This window comes from Anabrus simplex, chromosome 4 (genome assembly GCF_040414725.1).
Source record: "Anabrus simplex isolate iqAnaSimp1 chromosome 4, ASM4041472v1, whole genome shotgun sequence".
NCBI classification, from domain to species: Eukaryota; Metazoa; Arthropoda; class Insecta; order Orthoptera; family Tettigoniidae; genus Anabrus; species Anabrus simplex.
In genome coordinates this window covers 290370826-290395340 of record NC_090268.1, presented here as the reverse complement: position 1 = coordinate 290395340, position 24515 = coordinate 290370826, and the positions used below count along the sequence as shown (strand labels likewise).

At 40.2% G+C, this 24515-nt stretch overlaps 1 protein-coding gene across 1 annotated transcript in view; it reads left to right on the top strand.

The window, feature by feature from the left end:
• Positions 1-738: 738 nt before the first annotated feature.
• The window catches only part of Mcr (macroglobulin complement-related), a 940753-nt gene continuing 916976 nt past the window's right edge, over positions 739-24515 (top strand). Inside the window, exon 1 of the mRNA XM_067145574.2 lies at positions 739-921. The gene's annotated coding sequence lies outside the window, so the exon portion shown is untranslated. The remainder of the gene's footprint in view (positions 922-24515) is intronic.

Below are 24515 nucleotides of genomic sequence, written 5' to 3'. Positions count from 1 at the left end.
CGAAAATCTATAAATGTGGGACGTATAGGAATTAAATATGATTTTTTTTTTTTTTTTTTTTTTTTTTGCTATTTGCTTAAAGTCGCACCGACACAGATAGGTTTTATGGCGACGATGGGACAGGAAAGGCCTAGGAATGGGAAAGAAGTGGCCGTGGCCTTAATTAAGTCTCAGCCCCAGCATTTGCCTGGTGTGAAAATGGGAAACCACGGAAAACCATCTTCAGGGCTGCCGACAGTGGGATTCGAACCCGGATGCGAGCTTACAGCTGCGCGCCCCTAACCGTACGGGTAACTCGCCCGGTAATTAAATATGTATTGCAGCCAATGGTCATAGCATACGTAAACATAAGAATATAATATAGAGAACTCATCACCATCATTGTGAAGTGCAGAACCTTGGAAATAAATCATGTCTCCACAATACATTGCGTGGTACTCTCCACACAGTCCCACGATTTTGATAGAATTGTAGGGGGTATGCTCGTAGAGCACAGTGAGAAGGTGCAAGAATACACGCATTTCAAAGTTACGTTGTATTTCACGTGCTAATACCCCTACAGTATAGCGCTGGTTACGCAGTTTGAACGAAGTTGGCAACATTGTAGCGTTTCAAAGTTTTGCCAACGGATGTCGCTAGTAGTATAGCTAACGGCTCTGACTTACGTAAACACAAGCGCTCGTGTAGTCCGCGAAGAGCGGTGTGCGGTGACTGTTCGGTTGTTTGGAGGTAGTTTGTTAACGGTCAAGGTAACTTGTACAGACATGGGGTTCGGATAAGTGAGCTTTCGTTGTTCAAGTTTGTAGCATAATATAAATAAATCAGGAGTGATTTTCTGCGAGTGTTCTGTGTACTGTGTGTTTGAACTCGAGTGTCCGTGACTGGAATGGTAAACTTGACGACGCTGACCACACTTCCCAGGTAACTTGGGCGTCAACCGCTTACGCCACGCACTCTCGTGATTGTGAATGCATTTGGTAATGTAAAATGTTTTAGTGTATTTCAGGAACTTCTTTTTGCGCTTGTAGAAATCGGGAGCAGTTGAATATCACTTTACCATTGTTGTTGGTTTCTTCGTCCATTGGGGCGTGTACAGAATGGATGAGTTTGAAAAACACGTTTTCTTCCTTATGCATTAATTGTTTGAAAGTAGTACTTCGTAACGGGAACCTAATTTGTTTCAAAGTTTTAGCTTCTTTTTCTGTTGAATATTTATTGAGATATCATACGAACTGCAATATTCTGTTGGAGATTTTAATGCTTCGCTGAATTCATGGATGACGAACTTATTAGGTCTGACATTCCAGTGGCGGGGTTCTAAATACAACATTTAATTCTGGAATTTATTAAAATATCCTCATAACTGGTTCTGAATACAATAATGGGTTATATCCTCGTTCTTTGTAGGAATTTGTACCAAGACGTATTCGGAAATTTATGTCGTCAGGGGAAGAGTTTCCAGTTCATCATTGTCTGAAAATTCAGGACGCATGACTCGGCTAGTTACGATTTGTACAACTTTCGAATTTTTGTCCGAATTTTAGAAACTTGAAGATTTCTTTAGAGGGAGGTAGGATTTTACAGTCTGATAGCCTTTTCCACTAATTGCAGATTTAATTACGTTGCTTTAAGGATTCATTTTAAAAGCGTAGGCGTAGTATAACAGCTTGGTTAGTTATGGTTTTAAATGCGTTTCTAAGTTAACGCAGTACCCCTATGTTGTTTTCTGTGTTATAGATCACAAAGGCAGTTTTAAAATTTCTGTTAGAGGTTTTGTGAAGGAATTGTTATTTATAGAGTTGTTTCATCTTACCTGAGGTTCAGTCATCCTTTTCGTTTACGATGGAAAGGTAATTTCACTAAATATCCCCAAGAGCTGATCGTAGTTCTCAGAATGTAACCTATCCCAATCAGAAACAGAATTGAAGGGTACCATATACTTTTGCTCCTTCATATTAAATAGAAAACTCTCTGAAATGGTTGTCATCATTGGACAAACCGTAATTTTAATGCAATATATAATTTCCCTTTGTTCCTATGTCTCTAAGTCCGACTTCCAGGCTGTATAGTCAGCATTGAAGCCTTCGGTTTAGAGGGTCCCGGGTTCGATTCCCGGCCGGGTCGGGGATTTAATCGCAACTGATTAATTCTTCTGGCTCGGGGATTGGGTGTCTGTGTTTGTCCTCTCTTCATATTCAGAAAACACGCCACACTACCAGTCAGCACAGAAACATGCAATCGTGATTACACCCCTCCACGTAGAGTTGGCGTCAGGAAGGGCATCCAGCCGTAAAACAGGACCCAATCGCCATGTGCCACACAGTTCGCACCCGCGACCCAACAGTGTGGTCAAAGCCTTAAAAGAAGTACTTGCATGTCTAAGATCAGTAGCGAAAGGAAAAGATCTGAAACTGTAATCTTTTCCGCATTAGTTTTAGCGTGTGTTATTCCCCTCATCCCCTTTCCTTCAGTGTATATGTCAAACTCGGGGTTTGTATTGTCGGTGGCGAGATGTTTCACCTGGTTTATAGTGGTAGGCTAACTACTGGATCACCATATACGTTATAGGCTACCATCAGTGTGGTCATAAGTTAACGTGCGTGTGATCATGCTGTGCAAAACTTGGAAAGCTGTTTTGGACAGAGAAGCTTTTGTCTCTCTCAAGTAGCCGGAATTGTTGTGAAGGTATTTGACGAGATGTTCTTAACATGTTCAATGAGGGCGGGGTCATAGGCCAGGGTCCAGTTCTGTTCGTGTGGGCGTGCCTTCAGCTGTCTAATTGCCTCGGTCTGTGGCTTCTGGGACAACCTGTACACTAAAAGCAATCAAAGCAATGGATTGGATAGCATGTGACGGTAAGGCCTTTCTGTTAAAATTTGGGCTGGTGCAGGTTTTTTTTTTTAAATTCAGACTTTATGGAATCACATATGTGGGGTTCAGAGTTTCTAATATAGCTATATTCGGGGCATTTGGGTCGTGGGGGTACAACTTGGAATGAGGGGCATTTGAGTTTGCTTTTACGATTAAGGCTCCGGCTTCGAATATGTCATAATTATTTGACATTTAAGAGTAGCTGAATGCAGAAGATCGTCAGATATCATAAAGGAGCCAGTTCTCTGCTGTTTCTTCAGCAGTTATTGGAATTTTCTCTGCATGGCATTATTATTATCATTATCTCTTTTGAGTATTCAGTGTAGGAAAGTGCGCAAGTTTGCAATTCACTTAGTTAAACATATTTAGCTAGCCTAAATGCCTCATTTTCCATTCATTTCGGCATAAGGGGAAAACGTTAATTCTGTTCATAATCCTACATTGCTGGAAGTGCGTATTCTGTGATGGATCATGGGGTGCGTCAGTTTTCAACAACGTAGCGACGGAATTTGATTGTTAATCTTTCTTGTGTTTTGCATATCGTTCATTTCTTAAATTGACAATCTGAGGGGTAAAGTGTGTCCCTTTATGCTTGTTTGGGTTATGGCTCTGAAGTTCTCTCTCGACATCCCTTACCTGAAATGTCAATTTCTTCTGGAGGGATCTCAGTTTGCGAGCGTGTGGTACTTTATTCACGCTGGATATTATAACCGTTATGTATGTAACGCTGTATAAAGGTAAAAGCAGGATCGTTGACAGTAGTAGTAAATTATTAATAGTATGTAAGTTTGAGCTGGCCCCGTGGTGTAGGGGTAGCGTGCCTGCCTCTTACCCGGAGGCCGCGGGTTCGATTACCGGCCAGGTCAGGGATTTTTACCTGGACCTGAGGGCTAGTTCGAGGTCCACTCAGCCTACGTGATTAGAATTGAGGAGCTATCTGACGGTGAGATAGCGGCCCTGGTCTAGAAGCCAAGAATAACGGCCGAGAGGATTCGTCGTGCAGACCACACGACACCTAGTAATCTGCAGGCCTTCGGGCTGAGCAGCGGTCGCTTGGTACTTCAAGGGCTGTAGTGTCATGGGGTTTGGTTTGGTATGGTATGTAAGTTTGAACCAAAAACCGTAAACCTTTGCAGAAATGGAACAGACTTCTCAACTGATACGTGCTATGAGAATGTGTAGCAGCCGTGATGTTAAACTGTGAGCTGTGATTGCAGGTTTGTCAGAGTTTGAGTGGTACCAGAGAGCTAGCCAGTGTTAATATCAACTCTGAATTATGATTTTCTGTTGGTGTTCAGTCTTTCTCGTGCTGTTTGTAAATCCAGTTTAATATGTAAACATAAAGAATCATCCTTTTATGAATATTAACTTCGGTGAAAGTGGTTCGAATTTACTGTCTCGTCAAGGCATGTTCTTGTGTGCCGTTTCCACTAGCCTTCTTCTTGAGCAGAATTCGAGGACCCAGGAAGATACCTTTATTTTTTCTAAATTCCTTGTATTACGAATGCAGACCTTGCTACAATCCAGTTTCAAACTAAACTCAGATTCTAGGTAACAGCGATGTCTTATGGGGACGATGGTATAGGAAAGGTCCCTGATCAGCATAGCAGGTGAGGCCGCCTGGGCAAGGTACTGGTCCTCCTTCCAAGTTGTGTCCCCACGACCCAAAGTCTCACGCTCCAAGACACTGTCCTCGAGGTGGTAGTCTGAGTCTGAGGAAAAAAACAACCCTGGATGGTAAATGGATTAAGAAAAGGAAAAATTCGTCGAAGATGGGCTCATGGTCACATTTTCCATTTTGGAAGTGAAAATATGCTAGATCTTGCAGATTCATTAAGTTTGTAAGGCCGGTAGCGCCAGGGGATGTTTGATTGTGGTGATTCACAAAGTAACTTCCGTACTCTAGTCTTCATTTTGGTCATACTGAGGTTTGATTGGGTGTAGCCGCCTCCCTGCCTCTTACTTGGAGGCCCCGGGTTCGATTCCCGGCTAGGTCAGGGATTTGTACCTGCATCTGAGGGCTGGTTCGAGGTCCACTCAGCTTACGTGATTACAATTGAGGAGCTATCTGACAGTGAGACGGCGGCCCCGGTCTATAAAGTCAAGAATAACGGCCGAGAGGATTCTTCGTGCTGACCACATGACACCTCTTAAACTGCAGGCCTTCGAGCTGAGCAGCAGTCGCTTGGTAGGCCATGGCCCTTCGGGGCTGTTGCGCCATGAGGTTTGGTTTGGAGGTTTGATTGAGAGTACTAGGAGCGAAGTGATGGGAATATTACAGCGAAATGAATATTGAACAGTAGATAGCTGATTACCTTGTTGGTGTTTATATGTGCTGTAGAATATGTACTCACAGATAATAAATTTTACGTCAATGGGTTATTATAATAGGCGGCAAACCTTCGGACAGCGACCCCCGGTGACAAAAGGTCGAGGCTAGGCCGCGGCAACCATGTACCTGCTTTTGTCTCGAAGCGCACAGCGAGAGAGGCAATTGACCGCGCCACTATGTTGACTTCTGAAACGCGCGGGAAATGTTCGCTATTTTGGTTCTTGGGCGTGGGCATTTACGATTCCGAATCGTAAATTCAATGGTATGCTTTGCATTTCAGGTTCTTGCCTTGTCTTGAATACAATTTATTGTACAATAAAAAAATCCTGAAATATAAGGGGCGTGCTAGCTTAAGAAAACTTGGAATAGAGGTTGTTAAGTTAATGTGCTAAAGTACATTAGTTAATAGATGAACAAATATCAACCCTTACTTTAACGATAAGGCCCAGTTGCTATTTTGTGTGATTATTTCCATGTGCGCGTTGCAAATATGCTGTAACAAGCTGTGCTTTATTCTAATGATATGACTGTACTAAGTTTGTTCATTTTCACACTTTAAAATTATAATTATTCACAATGCACCCATTTTTAGCACGTGTTATCAATGGGAATGATATGAATATATGCTTTTGAACTAAACAATTTCACTTTAAGAAGAAAGACTTCATTTTCTCTCACAATCGAGCTAGTTCGCCGTGCTGTTAGGGTCGCGCAGCTGTGAGCTTGCATTCGGGATGTAAACTATCATCAGATGATGATAGTATGTGCGTCAGATGCGCAGGTCGCCTATGCGGCATCAACTCAAAAGACCTGCACCAGGCCTCTTCGGAGGCCACATGCCATTATTATGTGCGTGTGAAACTGTTTAAAAACAGTGTAGTTATTTTCTCGTATTGTTTTAAAAATAATATATGTCACTTATTTTGTACGGTAATGCGAGGTTTAAGGAGAAAAGGGGAATTATTTTTAAAGCTACAATTCGCATCATGTTGGGAATGGTGGAGTATTTCCTCCTTGCTGTAGAACGTCGTACTAACACGGGCAGATATTCGGAGATGGTGTCATATGGAAAGGGCTAATTAAAGTACTGCCACGATATTTATCTGCTGTGAAAATGTGATCCTATGGAATCCTGGGGGGATGGAGTTCCGAGTTCGATATGCTTATAAATCTGAACGAACAAAGTTAGAGATCGCATAAGTTTATCATTTTTAACATTTGATATGAAGAATGGAACCTTAGCTTTATTCATTAGTTTCAGAGCGATCTTCCCTCAGTTTTAATTACTATTTTGATGGAGTGAATGTACCTCATGGGAACTGCTGTAAGTACCTGGGTGTTAATATAAGGAGATATATTCATCGGGGTAAAAGAATTCAATTTTTTGCGTCCTTTCACCCTCCCTCCGCAAGTTAATTTTCTAAAAACAAAAACAAAATACCTGTTTCCTTATTTTTAAAGGAGATTCCAAATACCAATTTTCATGTCTGTAACAGCTTTAGTTTTTTTAGATATAAGTATCCTCATACAAATAGTTCGACTAATTTTCAATTCTTTCACCCCCCTCCCTTTAAGTGGATTTTCCGAAAACAAAGAACTACGTATTTCTTAATTTTTAAAGGAGACTTCAAATACCGGTACCAATTTTCACTTCTGTAACATCTTCAGTTTTTGAGATTTCACTATCCTAATAAAAAGAATTCAACCTCTTTTCAGCCCCCCCCCCCCTCGCCTATTAAGTGGTTTTTTTTTCGAAAACAAAAACGTACATGTTTCCTTATTTTTAAAAGATTAAAATTCCAGTTTTTCACGTCTGTAACATGTTAAGTTTTGATATGTTCTGTAACTATTCTCATTTAAAAAATTCACCCCCTTTTTCAGTTCATAAGTGGATTCTCCGAAAATAAATTATCTGTGTTTCTGCACTTTTACAGGAGATTCCAAGTGCCAATTTTCACATCTGTAACAGTTACTGTACAATATAATGTAGGGTATCGTCTTTTTAAAAATTCACTCCATTTGTCACTCCTGTTCACCCCCCATTAATTGAATTTTCCAAAAACAAAAATACGTGTGTCTTTGTTTTTAAAGAAGATTCCAAATACCAATTTTCATGTCTGTAAGATCTTCAGTTTTTGAGATTCCTTTCAATCCCTTTTTCATCCCCCTTAAGAGGATTTTCCGAAAAAAAAAACAAAGGTTTCTTTATTTTTGAAGAACTTTCTGAGATATAGATATGCACATTTATACAATTCACCCCCCCCCCTCTTTGTCACCCCCTTAGCGGCGGAATATTAAAAAATCCTCCCTTCATTTCTTTATGCCCAGTAGTTTTGGCTCGGCGATGATGAGTCGGTCAGTCAGAACATGTTATTTTATAAAGATAGATGTTGTGGTCTAGCAGATGAGGGCGTTGCTTATGAAGTCGCTAGTGCACGTTTCAGAGACATTGAACTAATTCACATGTGCATTTAAATCTGAGATGCAGTCTGTTGTTGTCTGATTAAATAGGTCATTGGAAGTAAAATAATTCTTATTTCCTAGTTTTTGTGTATTTATTGCGGTTGTGAGTATAGACATTATTTTAAAGAGTTTTTTCCTCAAAATAATGTTTTGCAATACTCCGTAGGTCCTCGGAGGCCCAGGTTTGATTCCTGTCCCTGTCAGCTATTAAGGATTGAGAGGACAGCTAGTATGTGGTTGACAGGGTACATGCAGCTCACCTCCCTTGGAGATGTACCATATTTGAAATGAGTTGTATCACCTCGGGGAATATGAAGGGACGAATTTACTCTGCATGTAGAATGTTGTTTATTGCTTTCATGTTGTGGATGAACATGAATTTTACAGCGATCGTACCCATCATTCACTGGTTATCTTCCTCGGGAAATCAGTGCTGGTGTACGACCCATGATCTCCCTAAGTGGAGATAAATGTCAAGAACTTGTATATATGCTGAATCTTATGAACATATCGTAAGGAAACAGATGATGGATAACGATTGGGATACGCATTATAGCCTGTAGTGTACTGGATGTGTCAGCGCACAGAACGTTGACAATATCTAATTACTGTAGAAGAGCGGTCTCCTGCATTGTAGGCGGGAGAAAAACGCTCAATTACCCATTGACACGCACTGCGTTGTTCTGTCTTACATGTATCAGAGGCAGAGACAACCAGCGGAGGGGGGGGGGGGGGGTCTGATGAAAGGTAATGCGTATGTAGGCCTATTATTATTATTGCCGGGCTGAGTGGCTCAGACGGTTGAGGCGCTGGCCTTCTGACCCCAACTTGGCAGGCTCGATCCTGGCTCAGTCCGGTAGTATTTGAAGGTGCGCGAATACGTCAGCTTCGTGTCGGTAGATTTACTGGCACGTAAAAGAACTCATGCGGGGCTAAATTTGGCACCTCGGCGTCTCTATAAACCATAAAAGTAGTTAGTGGGACGTAAAGCCAATAACATTATTATTGCATTTGAGTGTAATGCCGGAGACCTTTTTTCGTCGTTTTTCATTTTAATTTTTTAATAATGAAGGCTAGCATCTAATCATGAAACGCCCTACTACAAATTATATGTAATTTCAGTCACTACTGATCTGCATTCAGGCCAGTCGCCAGTCTTTTGTTTTCCTAGCCTTTTCTTAACTGATTGCAAAGAAATTGGAAATTTATTGAACATCTCCCTTGGTAAGTTATTCCAATCCCTAACTCCCTTTCCTATAAAAGAATATTTATCCCAATTTGTCCTCTTGAATTCCAACTTTATCTTCATATTGGGATTTTTCCTACTTTTACAGACACCACTCAGACTTATTCGTCTACTGATGTCATTCCACGCCATCTCTCCACTAACTGCTCGGAACATACCACTTAGTCGAGCAGCTCGTCTCCTTTCTCCCAAGTCTCCCAGCCCAAAACTTGGCAACATTTTTGTAACGCTACTCTTTTGTCGGAAATCACCCAGAACAAATCAAGCTGCTTTTCTTTTGATTTTTTTTACAGTTCAAGTATTCCTGGTGAAGGATACACTGGAACCATACTCTAGTTCAGGTCTTACCTGAGACTTATATGCCATCTCATTTACATCCTTACTGCAGATCAATCTACGTACTACCGAGCTCGATAGCTGCAGTCGCTTAAGTGCGGCCAATATCCAGCATTCGGGAGATAGTGGGTTCGAACCCCACTGTCGGCCGCCCTGAAGAATGTTTTACGTGGTTTCCCATTTTCACACCAAGGAAAGGCCACGGCCGCTTCCCTTCCACTCCTAGCCCTTTCCTGTCCCATCGTCGCCATAAAAAAATCTACGTACTGTCTACCGCTAAGTTTTACTGGTCTTATCACTCTTATTTTCAGTACACAGGTCCAGCCAATTTTCATTTATATCGCCATGTTGCCCTGAATCAAAATCAGTATTCTAAGTCATGCCGATTTTTTTCCTTCAGTATTTTACATCATAAATGACATTTTCTTTCATAATCTCAAATCATTACATGTTTTTGACGTAATCTCCAATCATTATACCCTAAGTTACCGGTACTCGTTTTTCTTTGAAAGTTGACCAACTACAGACTGAAAGTTTATTAATTTAGACGACATAGTTCTTAGTTGTCTTCACGATGAAACAAGCTAATACTTCCAAAGACTGAATACTGCTTTGTTAGTCGAGCTGAGTAGTTGACAGTACAGCATCTTCTGAGCTCAAGCTGACGGGTTCTATCCCGATTCAGTCCTGTGATGCTTATATACGCCAACCTCGTGACGCTAGATTTATTGGCGAGTAAAAAGAGCAACGCGGTAGGCTTGATATTGCGGAATCTCGGCGTCTCCGGAAACCGTAAAAATATTTAGCGGGACCAATAACATAACTATTGTGTTAGGTTAGGCAGTAATCCACTATGCACATGGTTTTCAAAGCGAGTATAACAATGTTTTGTCTACAGTCAGCTAGCGAGGTTCAAAACATGATGCACATGATTTATTTGGGATAAAATGCAGAGGAGAGGGCTCAAGTACGCCGTTCGTGCGGTGGTAGGTTTACTGACGCGTAAAGGAATTCATGTGCGACAACATTCCGGCACCATTGCGTCGTCTCCAAATACCGTAAAAATTAGTTCGTGGGACATAAAAACAATAACATTTATTTTTATCTTCCTATAAGTTATACGTCTGATTGGCTACCCTGTGTTGTTTGTATGTTGGTTTTTCTTTTGTCTCTCGTGTTCATATTAGTCTTGTATTTCATCGTTTGTTAAACGACATCTGCTCAATGGTTCGTTTCCAAGTTCCATGCTGGCGAGCTGCCGTTGTACGGAAAGTTTACGATGCAGACGACGTACGGGCGGGTTCTTGGCTGAAGAGTGGGTGTGTGATCTTGATAGATGAACTTCCAGACATCAGACAGTCATTAGTGACACCCTTATTCGCGATCTTCTTTTCTTTTCCTCTAGCCGACTTTTTGTATGAACAAAAAACCGAAATTATTCCTATGATTGTGATTTTTAAACCGAGAACCCAAGAGTCTATCTTACCTATCTTACTAAGAAGCGTAACCCACAGAAATAATACTTGCCTCATTTGACATGCGGGTAAATTAGGGTATTGATTTCTGTCTTATTTCTTCATATTTTGACATGGTCATTGTCTTCGAAGACGGCATTTTATGTTCACCCTGGATATTACATCGTTCGGTTCTTCGTGGTTTACCTTATTCAAGGTCTAATGATATAAATTATTATTACTAATATTATTCATTCGCTGTGTTCACAGCGTTTGTGTTCCCTCCTATACAGTAAATTAATGAATCTGAGTGTGTCAGCTCATTTTCATTCAATATTAACACCGTGTGGTGGAGGTTGATTGTGACCATCGCTGTACAGTAATTATGTGCGAGCCGAGTATTACGCTGCGAGGCAAATTGAGTGTGTTTTAGTGAATCGAAACATTGTAATGACGATCTTATCGGTATAGTTATAAATTAATTTTTGTGAAATATGATTCGTAATGGTATTTAAACTTATCTGCTTGGAATGGGTATTCTTTGTGACGTATGTTAACCTCCAGATCTCCACGGGCTCATCCGGCTGTTCCACCCCGGTCAGCTAATTGCACGAGCTTGGCCTCTTGCTCCAGAGATCAATTGAATTGGACTGCACAGGACGACATTAGGTCCAGGCCAAGTTTACGACACTTTCTACCAAGACCTAGTCTGCGAACATTTACGAGCCTGTTGAAGCTGATTACATGCTTCAAAACATCATTAACGATATCTAACTCTTTCAAATGTGCTTGATAAGCTCGTTAAAATTCTACTTCTTTAACTGTGGAATCCTTGGACCTACGGAATACGAAGTTCTAATGTGTTATTGATTTTACGCCTCACTGATTTGACTGTTTTCGAAGACACTGAGGTGCCCGGAATATTTGTCCCGCCGGCGTTTGGTCATATGCCGATAAGTCCAGTGACACGAGGCTGGCGTATATGAGCACCTTGAAATCGCACTGATCTGAACCGCATCGAACCCGCCGTCTTTGGCGCTGAAAGGCAACGCTCTATCTTTTGAGCTACTCAGCCTGACTAATCCGCCCATGTAAGAGGCAGCTTAGTAGATTTAGTTAGGGGTGGCGCCTTGCATGGTGTCTCGTATTCTGCCCGTGTGGGGAGCCACCAAGTTAGTTGTAAGATTAGAGGGTTGTGGGGTTGGCCCTTACATGTGGACTGGTCATCTGCCCGTGTAAGGGGCCGCTTAGTAATTTAATTGGTGGGTTGTTAGTTCTGTCTATAATTGTTCAGTTTCACTGGGTTTAATGGTTCTTTGTTTTATGTAACAGAATTGTGAGCATGCATATATGCTAAATGCCTGAAATGTTCAATAAATTACTTACTATTCAGCCTGACTATGAATATGAACTCTGCGTTTAAAATTCCTCCCTTTCGCTATAAGGCTGGTTCTAATTTTTCTAAATCGTTCATACTAAACGGCCAACAGAGGATAAGGATTTGAACCCATTTCTTCTGCAGTATCTTCCATCGATCAGTCATCAATGCTGTGCATTTAGGGCTGTCACCCACGTGGCAGCTTCCCTGTCATTTGTTTACCTGGCCTTTTCTTAAACGACTTCGAAGAACTTCGAAATGTATCGAACATTTCCCTTGATAAATTATTCCAATCCCTTACTCCTCGTCCTATAAATGAATATATGACCCAATTTTTCCTCTTCAGTTCCAACTTTATTTTCATATTATGATCTTTCCTGTTTTTAAAAGGTACGCTTTAGGCTTACGACATCGGCATTTAAGTGTGACCGGAACAGAAAATAGTACAGTCTGTTTGCGTGTTATTAATAAATTTATTAAGCACAATACGTACAGATCGATTGAAAAAGAATGACTTTCATTGCCAATTAACTCATCCCGGAGAATAACAAGATGAGTCAAAAATTATTTTTCAGGGAAAGCATTTTTTAAACAACACGAAATTACCGATTCTCCAGATGTTGTGAAACCATTCTGCGTTATAATGGACAGCTTTTTAAATAGTAGTTTTAATTGGACTTGGTTTAATTTGAAAAATGAAAGAGGTATCTATTTTGGATCGTGAATGAAACTGACTTGTCCTGTATTGAGCAGGCATTATTTTCTTATGTGGACCAGTAAAAACCAAAGCGTGTAAGTCACATTTGTGTATTGTTAGCTAATAAGATTTAAAATTTCTCTTCAATAGAAGTCATCTGTGTAAATTAACTTTCAGTAATTCATTTACAAGATAATAATGTCCACGTCCACTATAACCGCATAAAATATGGGCCTATTAAACATAAGACAACCTGACCTATGTGGTTGAAGCCACTTTTATTAACAATATATTCAGAATATTAACAAGATAACTCAAATTATCTGGTTTTTACCTGGGACTGTTCTGTATTCTTGATAATCTGGAAGTAAAATGTGGCTATTTCTTCAATATTATGACGGAATGACGTATCTTATTAGCGCCAAACCTTAGTAGGTTACTGAAAAGAAATAAAAAATACAGCTGTGATAGTGAAAACCATGTATTGCTCCTCGCGTGTAGAGGTGTTTCAATTCGTAGTTGGCCGTTTTCCATTCCTCGTTGATCATAGCTGGAGTGCAGAAAATCTCTGTATCTATTTCTGCTGTTTTCTGTCGTCGCTCTTTTAGGAACATTTTTGGGATGGGGTAGGCAACAGGTTGTGATTGGTCATCAGGTCATCTATGAAAGATGTAGTTTCTACCAGCTGGTATACATATAGGGTTGGGGCAAACTTTGAGATACAAAGAGTTATTCTAATGAGATTTTTGTATTTCACATATGACCATGTTATTTCCATAGCGGGCCGATGACCTTAGACGTTAGGCACCTGTAAACAACAAGCATCATCATCATTTCTATAGCATATGATGCCACGGGGCGTCTTTGAGTCTGAACAGGGACATCGCGGTCCTGAGTGAGAGAGATTTGAGATTGCTTATGTCCTTCGTCGCTTTTATTGCAACAACAGTCCTGTTCTCAGAATGCTTCGTGAAAGTGAGTCCCATGATCTGTATTGTCGTCCCTATATAGGCTATATTTAAACGACTTAACTTTTCCTAATCTCTGATTTCTGTAGAGGAGTGTGTCATTTGTCGGCCAGCTTTCCTCCTTTACGAACTTTGTGATCATTTTATTCTGGTTTTTGTGCATGTCGTTACCATGTGACCCATCCTCTAGTTTGTTGAGCGCTGGTATTGATGTCCTATTATTACTTAGTATGACCATGCCATCATCATACAGATACATGTTCCCATCTTCGCTTGTCACTTTTGTATTACATCATACATAATTACGTTGAACATTATCCGGCTTATGGGGTCACCTTGTAAGACTCCGTTGGTTTGCATGATATCTACTGATTCTAGTAGGCCGTCGCGGATATTTATTACATTCTTTTCCATGGTGTTGATTATGAGTTTAAGGAATTGGTCTCCTGGACCTAGGATCGCTTCAAGTTTCTGGGTGAGAATGTTTCTATTGACTCCTTCTTGTAGTCTATGAAAGCCGCGTACACTACTTGTCCTTATATTTGACTAGTTGAGGGTGCAATATATTCTATGACATTGCTTGTACTGGTGACCTCCCTGGTATAAAACAATAGTGTTGGATTGGTATGACCTCCGTTAATCGTTTAAATATTATTTTCGAACTACATTGGACATCATCTTACAGGCAGTGCATTCTAGAGCAATCCCCCTGTATGAGTCCGGTGAATTTTGAAGTCTTTTGTCTTAATAGAACCTCTTTATTATCGACCTTCTCCAGGCATTGGGAATTGTCTGAAATTCCAGGCACTAGTTGTGCATAGCTGACGGTGTATGTGAGGGATTCCTTTATTAGTTCATTGGTAATGTCCGGCCCTGCTGCTTTGTGATATTTGCTTTTTTATACTACAGGCCACACTTCTTCAGTTATATAGGAAAAAGCTCCATTTCCTGGATGGTCCGTGTTATGTCATCCTATTATAACCATCGTTCATCAAGGTTACGGATCGCAGAAACTGTGAGGAAACAAGAGAAAGGCTGGAGACAATTCACTTGGAAGAGGCTCATATTGGGACAAACTATTTCCAGTACTGAAAGTGCTTGATGAAACAACCGTAATTTAGCCAATAGGTCCATTACTTGGCTATATAGATCTTTTAAACTTTGTTGCTGTCGAGTCTACGGTATTAGTAAATGCAATTAATAGGACTAAGGGCTTTTATCAGGTCGTTAGAGTTATGTCCTATCAATTTTTTATTTATTTATTTATTTATTTATTTATTTATTTATTTATTTATTTATTTATTTATTTATTTATTTATTTATTTAAAGCCTCCAGAATACTCCGTAGCTCTGGATTAACCACTCACTTCTGAACTCTCACTCTTGATGGTACTAACGGAGCATTAAAAAATGTTTAATGAGCTTTGACCTCTCCTTTGCGCAAGTTGTGTTCAGGTACTGGGACAAGGAGTCGTTGCAATTCTCTTGTCTGTTAAATCACTTCTTCATTACATTGACTCGAGGTACGTAATCTCGGAGCTGGAGCTAATTATTGATGCTAGTAACCCATTCCTCAAACGAAGAGGGACGTGTTTCAGAAGATGAAGGTAAAGAAACGCACTGAGTAGAAGAGTACAGAACAGAATGTGTAAAATGTAAAGTTGTGAAAGTGATATTGCTTTTTTGTTTTAGATATTAAATGTGTTTTCGTAAACTATTAGCTGAAGTAGCTTGTGACCATTTTAATTTCTTTTGGATATCAAATTAAATAGCGTTTCAAAATATTACTTGAAATAATATAGAGCAATCTTACTTCGTTTCTTTTATTTAATTAACGTACCTACTTGTAAGAACGATATTCCATTTAAATTTCATGTACTTAATGTCCAATGGACCTAAAATGAACAATAAAGATATGTTTGGAATGATTAATTGAATGAAATGTCTCAGTGTCTATGCAAGAACGATGAGTCGTTGCTTTGGCCGTAAACGCCCAGAGCGAGATTCAGGAAGGTCCTTTCAAAAAGTGCAGTCATAAATTTTATCTTTATGATAGAATGTAAAGGAACATAAAACAACTAATATGTAAAGACTCGTGGAACATTAAGGAGAATGATTTTTCTATAGGGAACATGCTGCACTTCATTCAAACTTTTTCTTTTTTACAAGTTGTTCTACGTCGCACTGACACAGATTGGTTTTACGGCGACGATAGGATAGAAAAGGGCTAGGAGTTGGAATGAATTGGCCGTGGCCTTAATGGAGGCACAGTCCCAGCATTTGCCTGGTGTGAAAATGGTAAACCACGGAAAACCATCTTCAGGGCTGCCGTCAGTGGGGAATGCAAGCTCACAGGTGTGCGATCCTAACCGCAAGGCCAACTTGCTCGGTTTATTCAAACTGTTCCAAGTCACTACACCCTTCACTGCTGGCCTGACTACGGTCAATCATTTACATTTTCATAAAAATATTTTTAAATTCAGCTTTGTTTCATGTGCAGTCGCTCAACGGCAGAATGAGCGCATGGTATTGTTTACGGCCTTGCAGGTACACTTTTCTCAGAAACTATTAAACCTATAGATATAATGTTTGTTGTAGGTATCTACATGATTTGTAACTACCTGAAAGGTACACTCTATTTTGATAATACACTAAAATGAAGTCTGTTAAAATATTAAATGCAAGGTACACGTGCTCATTCATTTTTCCAAGTGACCATACATGTTCTCTTTTATAATAGCCTCAGATATAAAGTTACATTACTCTCGTGACTCCATTAACATCGCAAATGTTTTAAACTAATTTACTGCGCATTATCTACGAACAAATAATTCAGCATAGGGTGTTTATCTTTCTATTCAAGCATTCTTTACGTTATATGTTGCATCTTTACACATATTATGTGGCATTTTTAGGGTATAGTTCCATTACTTTGTTATACAAAGTCTTTTTACAGCACTGTGTGTGCAGAGGCCTAATAATTGAAAGGTTTTTATCAAATACAACAGATCGTCATTACACAAAGTTCAATTCATGACGTTCCTTATGTTTTGTTTTATATTAAAAATAATACATTATCAATATTTAGCGTGGCTATTGTTAGCCTGGTGCAGTCCTTGTAATGCAGACCTTTCGACGAGGGTGAGTGGCATCTGCTCTCTATGGGGAAACTGCGTGTTATTGTGGTAGAGGGTAATGTTGTGTGTGGTGTATCAGTTGCAGGTATGTTAGGAAAAGCACAACAACCCAGTCCCCGTGCCAAGGGAATTAACCATTTAAGATTAAAACCCCCGAACCGGCCATAAATCGAACTCGGGGTCCTCTGAACCGTTCAGCCAAGAGTCTTACGTCCTCAGTATTAATAACTATGTAAATATGTCGTATAGCTAATTCGACAAACTAAAAAGCTTGTAAGTTAAATTAACTGAGTCGACACTGAACTAATGTAAATAATTAGTTAAACCATGCCATCTGTAGTTTATGGTCACGATTAGACTTGTGTCGAAAAGTATTCGTTAAGAGGCCTCTTCTTTTAATTTTATTGTTTGAAATGATGATACCTAAGTCGGCGCCCCCTACCTTTGGCGATCGCCCCACACTCGCGATAGCCTTGTAAGAACCCTGTGACTCTTCCATCCTAATCCAGTACCGCCTTTCAGAAATGAAACATAAAACAATTTTTTTGTATTATTATCTTCTGTTCCATTGTTTGTTTGTTAATAACTTGGCACAATTTTTTTAATGTGTCTGGAAACAACTGTCAGTATGTCTATTTAATGTTTACGGGGCCCTGTGCATCCAATTGTTCTTGGATTGATTAGCATAGAAAACACCAGTTACTTTCCTTCATTATACTCTTACTCCTACCGAGCTTGATAGCTGCAGTCGCTTAAGTGCGGCCAGTATCCAGTATTCGGGAGATAGTGGGTTCGAACCTCACTGTCGGCAGCCCTGAAGGTGGTTTTCTGTGGTTTCCCATTTTCACACCAGCAAATGCTGGGACTGTACCTTAATTCAGGCCACGGCCGCTTCCTTCCCACTCCTAACTCGTTCCTGTCTGATCGTCGCCATAAGACCTATCTGTGTCGGTGCGACGTAAAACAACTTGTATATATAAATACTTTTACTCCATGTATACCACACTTGTGTGACATTGTCAGCGCGTCGATCTCTGACGAAGTCCTCCAGGGATAATTCTGTTTCAAACACGAGGGTGTCAGCCACAATGTCGCTAACCATTTACATGAAGTAGGACGACAATTTTGCGGTTCGTGTTTTGCTCATTGACACTGCTTTTTTCTTCCAGTTCGCTGTTTAACTCAATTCTGATTTAAATTCCTCCTTGGTATGCGTTTCTTTTTCTTTCGCCACTTTCCAGCAAAGGTCTTGGCGCTGACCATTCATTGAAGGAGCGCACGCCTGGAAGACCGATCATTCTAAATAATATGCGTGAAGATGCTACCTATAACGTGCTAGAATAATGATTTCTCTTTCGGTCAGACGGTAAATCGAATTTGACGATATATACGCTATTCTGGAGGTGTTTTTTTCGGAAGTTATAAATATAATGTGTTTTGACAGCTGGTAGCATAGCTCATGTCATAACACTGATTGTATTACTCATTTTTTGGTTCGTATTTAGTAGCTTTATGAAATAATTGAATGAAAAGCAAAGACACAAACTTGTTAATAGAGTTAATCGTAGTGAACCATCAGTCACACGTGTGATGTGAATATTGATCGCAGGCTGGTAATTATCACTGTTACAATTAAAATTTGATGTGATAATCCTATCATTATTGGATAGCTTTTGTTGTGCGTGCAGGAGTATGCAAGCGAGAAAAAATGTCACTGTTTATTTTATCTCTTTGCTGATCTGCCAATAATGTGGAGCGCCTGTGCAAGCATTAGATCCCGCACTGTTATATGATTTGGGATTGCTAACGAGCGCGGTTTCTCTTATTAAGTCGTATTTTATATTACTCTGCAGTGGAATTATTTCTGAAGCCTGATAGATGCCCAGCATTAACTCCGAAATAAGATATCTTAAGTACACTGACTGACAGAGCAAATGCAACACCAAGAAGGAGTGGTCAGAACTTTATGCCAATTGCAGGGTAGACTGACGTCACTGAGGTATGCTCATGATGTGAAATGCGCCGCTGTGCTGCGCACGTAGCGAACGATAAATAGGACACGGCGTTGGCGAATGGCCCACTTCATACCGTGATTTCTCAGCCGACAGTCATTGTAGAACGTGTTGTCGTGTGCCACAGGACACGTGTATAGCTAAGAATGCCAGGCCGCCGTCAACGGAGGCATTTCCAGCAGACCCGTCGATTGGTTGAAGGAGGCCTGCACTCCCGGCGTCCGCTCAGAAGACTACCATTGACTCCACAGCATAGACGTGCACGCCTGGCATGGTGCCGGGCTAGAGCGACTTGGATGAGGGAATGGCGGAACGTCGTGTTCTCCGATGAGTCACGCTTCTGTTCTGTCAGTGATAGTCACCGCAGACGAGTGTGGCGTCGGCGTGGAGAAAGGTCAAATCCGGCAGTAACTGTGGAGCGCCCTACCGCTAGACAACGCGGCATCATGGTTTGGGGCGCTATTGCGTATGATTCCACGTCACCTCTAGTGCGTATTCAAGGCACGTTAAATGCCCGCCGCTACGTGCAGCATGTGCTGCGGCCGGTGGCACTCCCGTACCTTCAGGGGCTGCCCAATGCTCTGTTTCAGCAGGATAATGCCCGCCCACAGACTGCTCGGATCTCCCAACAGGCTCTACGAGGTGTACAGATGCTTCCGTGGCCAGCGTACTCTCCGGATCTCTCACCAATCGAACACGTGTGGGATCTCATTGGACGCCGTTTGTAAACTCTGCCCCAGCCTCGTACGGACGACCAACTGTGGCAAATGGTTGGCAGAGAATGGAGAACCATCCCTCAGGACACCATCCGCACTCTTATTGACTCTGTACCTCGCCGTGTTTCTGCGTGCATCGCCGCTCGCGGTGGTCCTACATCCTACTGAGTCGATGCCGTGCGCATTGTGTAACCTGCATATCGGTTTGAAATAAACATCAATTATTCGTCCGTGCCGTCTCTGTTTTTTCCTCAACTTTCATCCCTTTCGAACCACTCCTTCTTGGTGTTGCATTTGCTCTGTCAGTCAGTGTACAAGTATGTTGCTATATACCAACATTGTAACGTGATCCGTATCTGCAGTAAATAACATTACATTTTTTTCTGTATCCTTCAAATGTTCGCCTAATATTAGCTGCATAGAGAAACTGAGCATAAAGAAAGTTGTGTAAGATACGTGTTATCTTTTTTATGTTGCATGATTTTTACCGTACGAGGAATAATGGAGATATTCAGGATTATTACTGTTACGAACAAAAAATTGTCCTGTCTTTTATTGATCTAATTTTATTCTAGGATTACCCAATTAGTACACACACAATTATATTCAACCATACCTGAGAGCTAAACAACTTAAGTCACATTTATATGGCTCTAAATTTCATAAAACATTCATATGGCTCGTAAGTTTCATAAAATGAATAAAATGTAACACGTTGGTTTGGCTCTCAGGTACAGCGTGAATGACCACACTGCACTACTTACTGTCTATTTACTCCATGAATGACCACACTGCACTAATTGCTATCTATTTACTAAGTCTCTGCCCTCCTGACAGTAAGTAGTCCGGCTCGCCGGTATAACCTGGAAGGCGGTTAGGGAAGAGACCTTATTTTGTCTCACAGTTTCGGTCACCCCGCACAGCAGCTGAATGCAGACATATACGAACACAGGGCTTGCAAAATGCAATGAAAAGAGAAAAGAAAGGTGCATTATTTGGCCACCTAATGGGACAACAGTTTCATTTGTAACATTATGGAGGTGAAAGTTCTTGAAAAAGAAGGGGAAGGGTGGCCTAGACTTTCATGAATCAAGTACCAATTCTAGTAGTCCTTTCCCATTCTTCGCAGAAAACCTTCGATGTGGTAAGGCGACGTTAAACCAGTAACTGGAACAGAAACAGTCTGGTACGTAGGTCATGTAGTTCAGTCTTAAATCCTAGCGTTAGGGAAGAGAGTAGGAAAACGTGATGAAAGCTTCGTCAACTAAGGGAATTGATTCTGTAATCTCGACTGGTACAATTCTGGCCACTTTGCTGCCCTTGGCTTGTCAATCACATGTGCACCCTTCTAGCTAAGTTTTGCCTATACATATTTGGTATAGGCTGTAGAGAGATACGTAGCGATCATTTTTGAAACATGGCATCGAGTGATATAAACTACCTAATAATTGATGTATAATCCGAAATCTCTATTCCATGAATTTGAAATTTCAGGTTAGAGGACAATGTTACCTCATCAAATTCACAAAAATTGAGACTCCTGTCTTTTTTTCGTTGGAACTCGCTCAATAATTCAACACTTGTAAACATTCCACATGGTAAATATTTGAACAGTGCACTTCAATCCATTTGTTATTCTTTAAATCCAGCTGTGTGTGACGTCAGTTCACGCCGAGGCCTCTCTCCACAACTTTGAGCTTACTTACAATGGATATATAGGAATTTAAAGTCGCTTCAGAAGAGACTATAATTTACTTGTCGACACTCTCTCGGAAGCTAGATCCTGTTAACTGCTCTTTTCATTCCATGGCTTTACAATTCCAGGGCAGGGTAAATTGCTAATCGATAATGTTCTACACTGTTCTTCGGCAAAGCACCACGACTCGAGGGGAAGTTTGTAAGCTTCTGTCGTAGCACCAAGAAAGGCAGTATTCTGTTTTCTTATCTCGAATCAAGTCAGACTCCTTGTGCCATTTGCGCTAGACTTGTGCCCCTCGAAATGAAACATGATTTGCTTACTGAAGGGAAAGGTCATCGTGATTACCAGTTCCATGCAAAATCTGTGTATATGTTTTACTTCTGTGTCTATTGTTTAAGCTTTTGTATTTTTGGATTAGGTTGGTAATTTGTCGCGACACAAAGAAGGAAGTAATTCAACATATTTCTGCAGTATGTATGAAGTGTAACAAGTAAAAATGATCTTTTAGAGTAACTTTCTACAGGCTCCATGTCACAGGATTGAACTACGAAACTTAGACGTACCCTGCACTGTTCTTAAGTGCTCATAAAATAGTTATTAGAAGTGTAGTATATCTCCTCGTGACATATTTTAAATCGATATGGTCCATAGGGGCCGTTACGAGAGAGTGCAAAACTTCTACTATTATTAGAGTCTACTGTCATCTGTGTGTAGGCCCGATACGTTCGTCAGAGGTTCACGACTTGTGTGCCGTGAATGGTGAGCATGCAACCCAGTTCATGAGGGGTACGAAACTATATCAGTTCGCAGGTGATATATCTCTTCAAGTGAGATCTAATATTAGTTTTTGTTAAATAACATATAGTTTTGACCTAGTTCGGCATGGCTTTTATTATTCACATGCGCCGGTTTCTCTTATTTTAATACCTGATGCCCTTATTCTTATTAAGCCTGAGGGTTATTCATTGCCCCAGCCTTCACTTCCTTTATCCGATATCTTAACAGCTAGTTCAATTTACTTTTTAATTGAAATGAAATAGTTTATTTTAAAAATAAATAAAATATGACCTTCGGAACATAAAAGTAGTAGGCCTACTAATCGGAGCAAGGGGAATAATTCCTAATACTTTTGAGAAATTCTGTACGAAATAGCCTTTCTGCATTACTGGCGAAGAGTGGGTTTTGTCAGTCCTGAAAGTTTCTCTTTCAGTGGTAAAACACAATTTGTGTAGCAAGATATAAATTACATTGGTTTACTTTGACCTTCCGGGCAACATCGTCATGGGGAAAGTGTTTCTTCTTGTTCCTGTTTGTTGGGGTCGGCAATAGATGGCAGGGTGGCCCAGTTTTACGGTCGGCTGTCCTTCCTGACGCCAGCCTTATCTTAAGGGATGTGTTCACTATTACTTATTTCTGTGGTGATTGGTAGTGTGGTATATTGTAAGTAGATGGAGAAAAATGTTATAAGAGAAACTCAAACGTCTATTCCCCGTGCAATGGGAAGTAACATTACCGGTACGCAGTTAAATTCCCCGATCCGGCCGGGAGTCAAATCCAGGGCAGTGTACCGAAGGTAAGTGCGTTGACCTTTCAGTCAAAGAGTCTAAGTGCTGTTGTAGAATAAATTGTACATTATTACAAATTTTTAATTTTGCAGTCGTTCTCTTTTTCAGTATTATCTTCATTTGGGATATTAATAAATATTTTAGAATATTTCTGAGACATTTAATCATTTTCGGAAAATATTCTTGTAAAGTTCCGGGAATATTTTGTGCTCTTAGGATATGAACAGATAGGATGAGAGATGGTTGGTCGCGATATTGGGCAGCTATTGAATTTTGGGTGTAATTCACCGAAGTATTGCTGCTCAATTAACTCATTGACTTGGATCATGCATTCCCTCCTGAACTCACAGTCTTGGCAGATACAAATGATGTAGTAACGTGAATCAATGCTTTTCATGTAGCGACACTAATACATACGCACTATTCCTACACTGCTCTCACCGAGATCCTAGATGATCTTTCCAAGTCAATAAGTTTATTAAAAATTAAACTTATAATAAATTATTGTGCTATCCATCTGACGGATAGTGTCATTCATATCCACACTTATAACAACGCCATACCTTGAGCAGACAAAACGGTGTTCAGCTAACCCAGAGAAAAATACAACTCAAAACATTTGCTACAGGTGAAACAAAATATTGAGAATGAGTACATTTTTAAATAAACCTTTAACTCAGATCAACTATATCAATAATATTTCGAATGTTAAGAGCTGTTAATTGATGAGGAAGTACCCCTGATGCTAACGTTCAGCTGAAGAAAATCTTTACTATTCTCGTACCGGGTATATAATATAATTTTGAAGATCCATTATACAACATACTATGTACAAATCATCTCGGTCATTGATAACGCAGTGATCTCTCCCAGAGGAAATTGAACTCATAGAAACACCGTTTTCTTTAGATCGTCTTACATTCCTTCCATTTCTGTTGACAATGTAACGGATGAAGTAAAATAATCAGTTTTCAAGGATATTTCCCACCATGATAAAATTACGCTTTATTCTAATAACATGGCCACGTACCAAGCGAAGATTAGCGGATTTATGTGAAGTAATGAAGGAGTTTTAAATGAGTCCAGAATGGTTAAAAAGAGAGGGATAATCTGTTGGCTAATGGTGTTGTCTAAGAATACGCCACCAAATTGGAAAGAAAATTGAGACCTTTGTGTCTGTAGAACGAAAACTGAAACAATCCACTAAGTTGCACTGAAAGTATGCTTGTCAGAGAAGAGTTTATTATTGAAGTAAATCTGAACTTGAAGAGTATTACATATAATAAAAAACGTATAAAGTAAATAAATTGGCAAGATTATTAAACATCATTAAACATTAAGTTTATAAGAAGAGGAAAAAGGGTACTTTTTACTTGCTATGGTGTGAAACATTCCTGATTGGGGCCGATAACCTCGATGTTTGGCACGGTAAAGCTACAATTATCATCTCAATTCCTGATTATTTTGACCAATTTCACGTTTTATTTTGCTCTCCGTATCTAATCTTCTTATTCTGCTACAGCCCTTGTCGAGACTTGACTTCCTCTTAAACCTTCCTCAATCCGTTCCTGTTCCTTTAAGGATAAAGCCATGAGGTTTTTGTAAAAATCTTTTTTTAATTTTTTTAAATTCTGTGTCAGC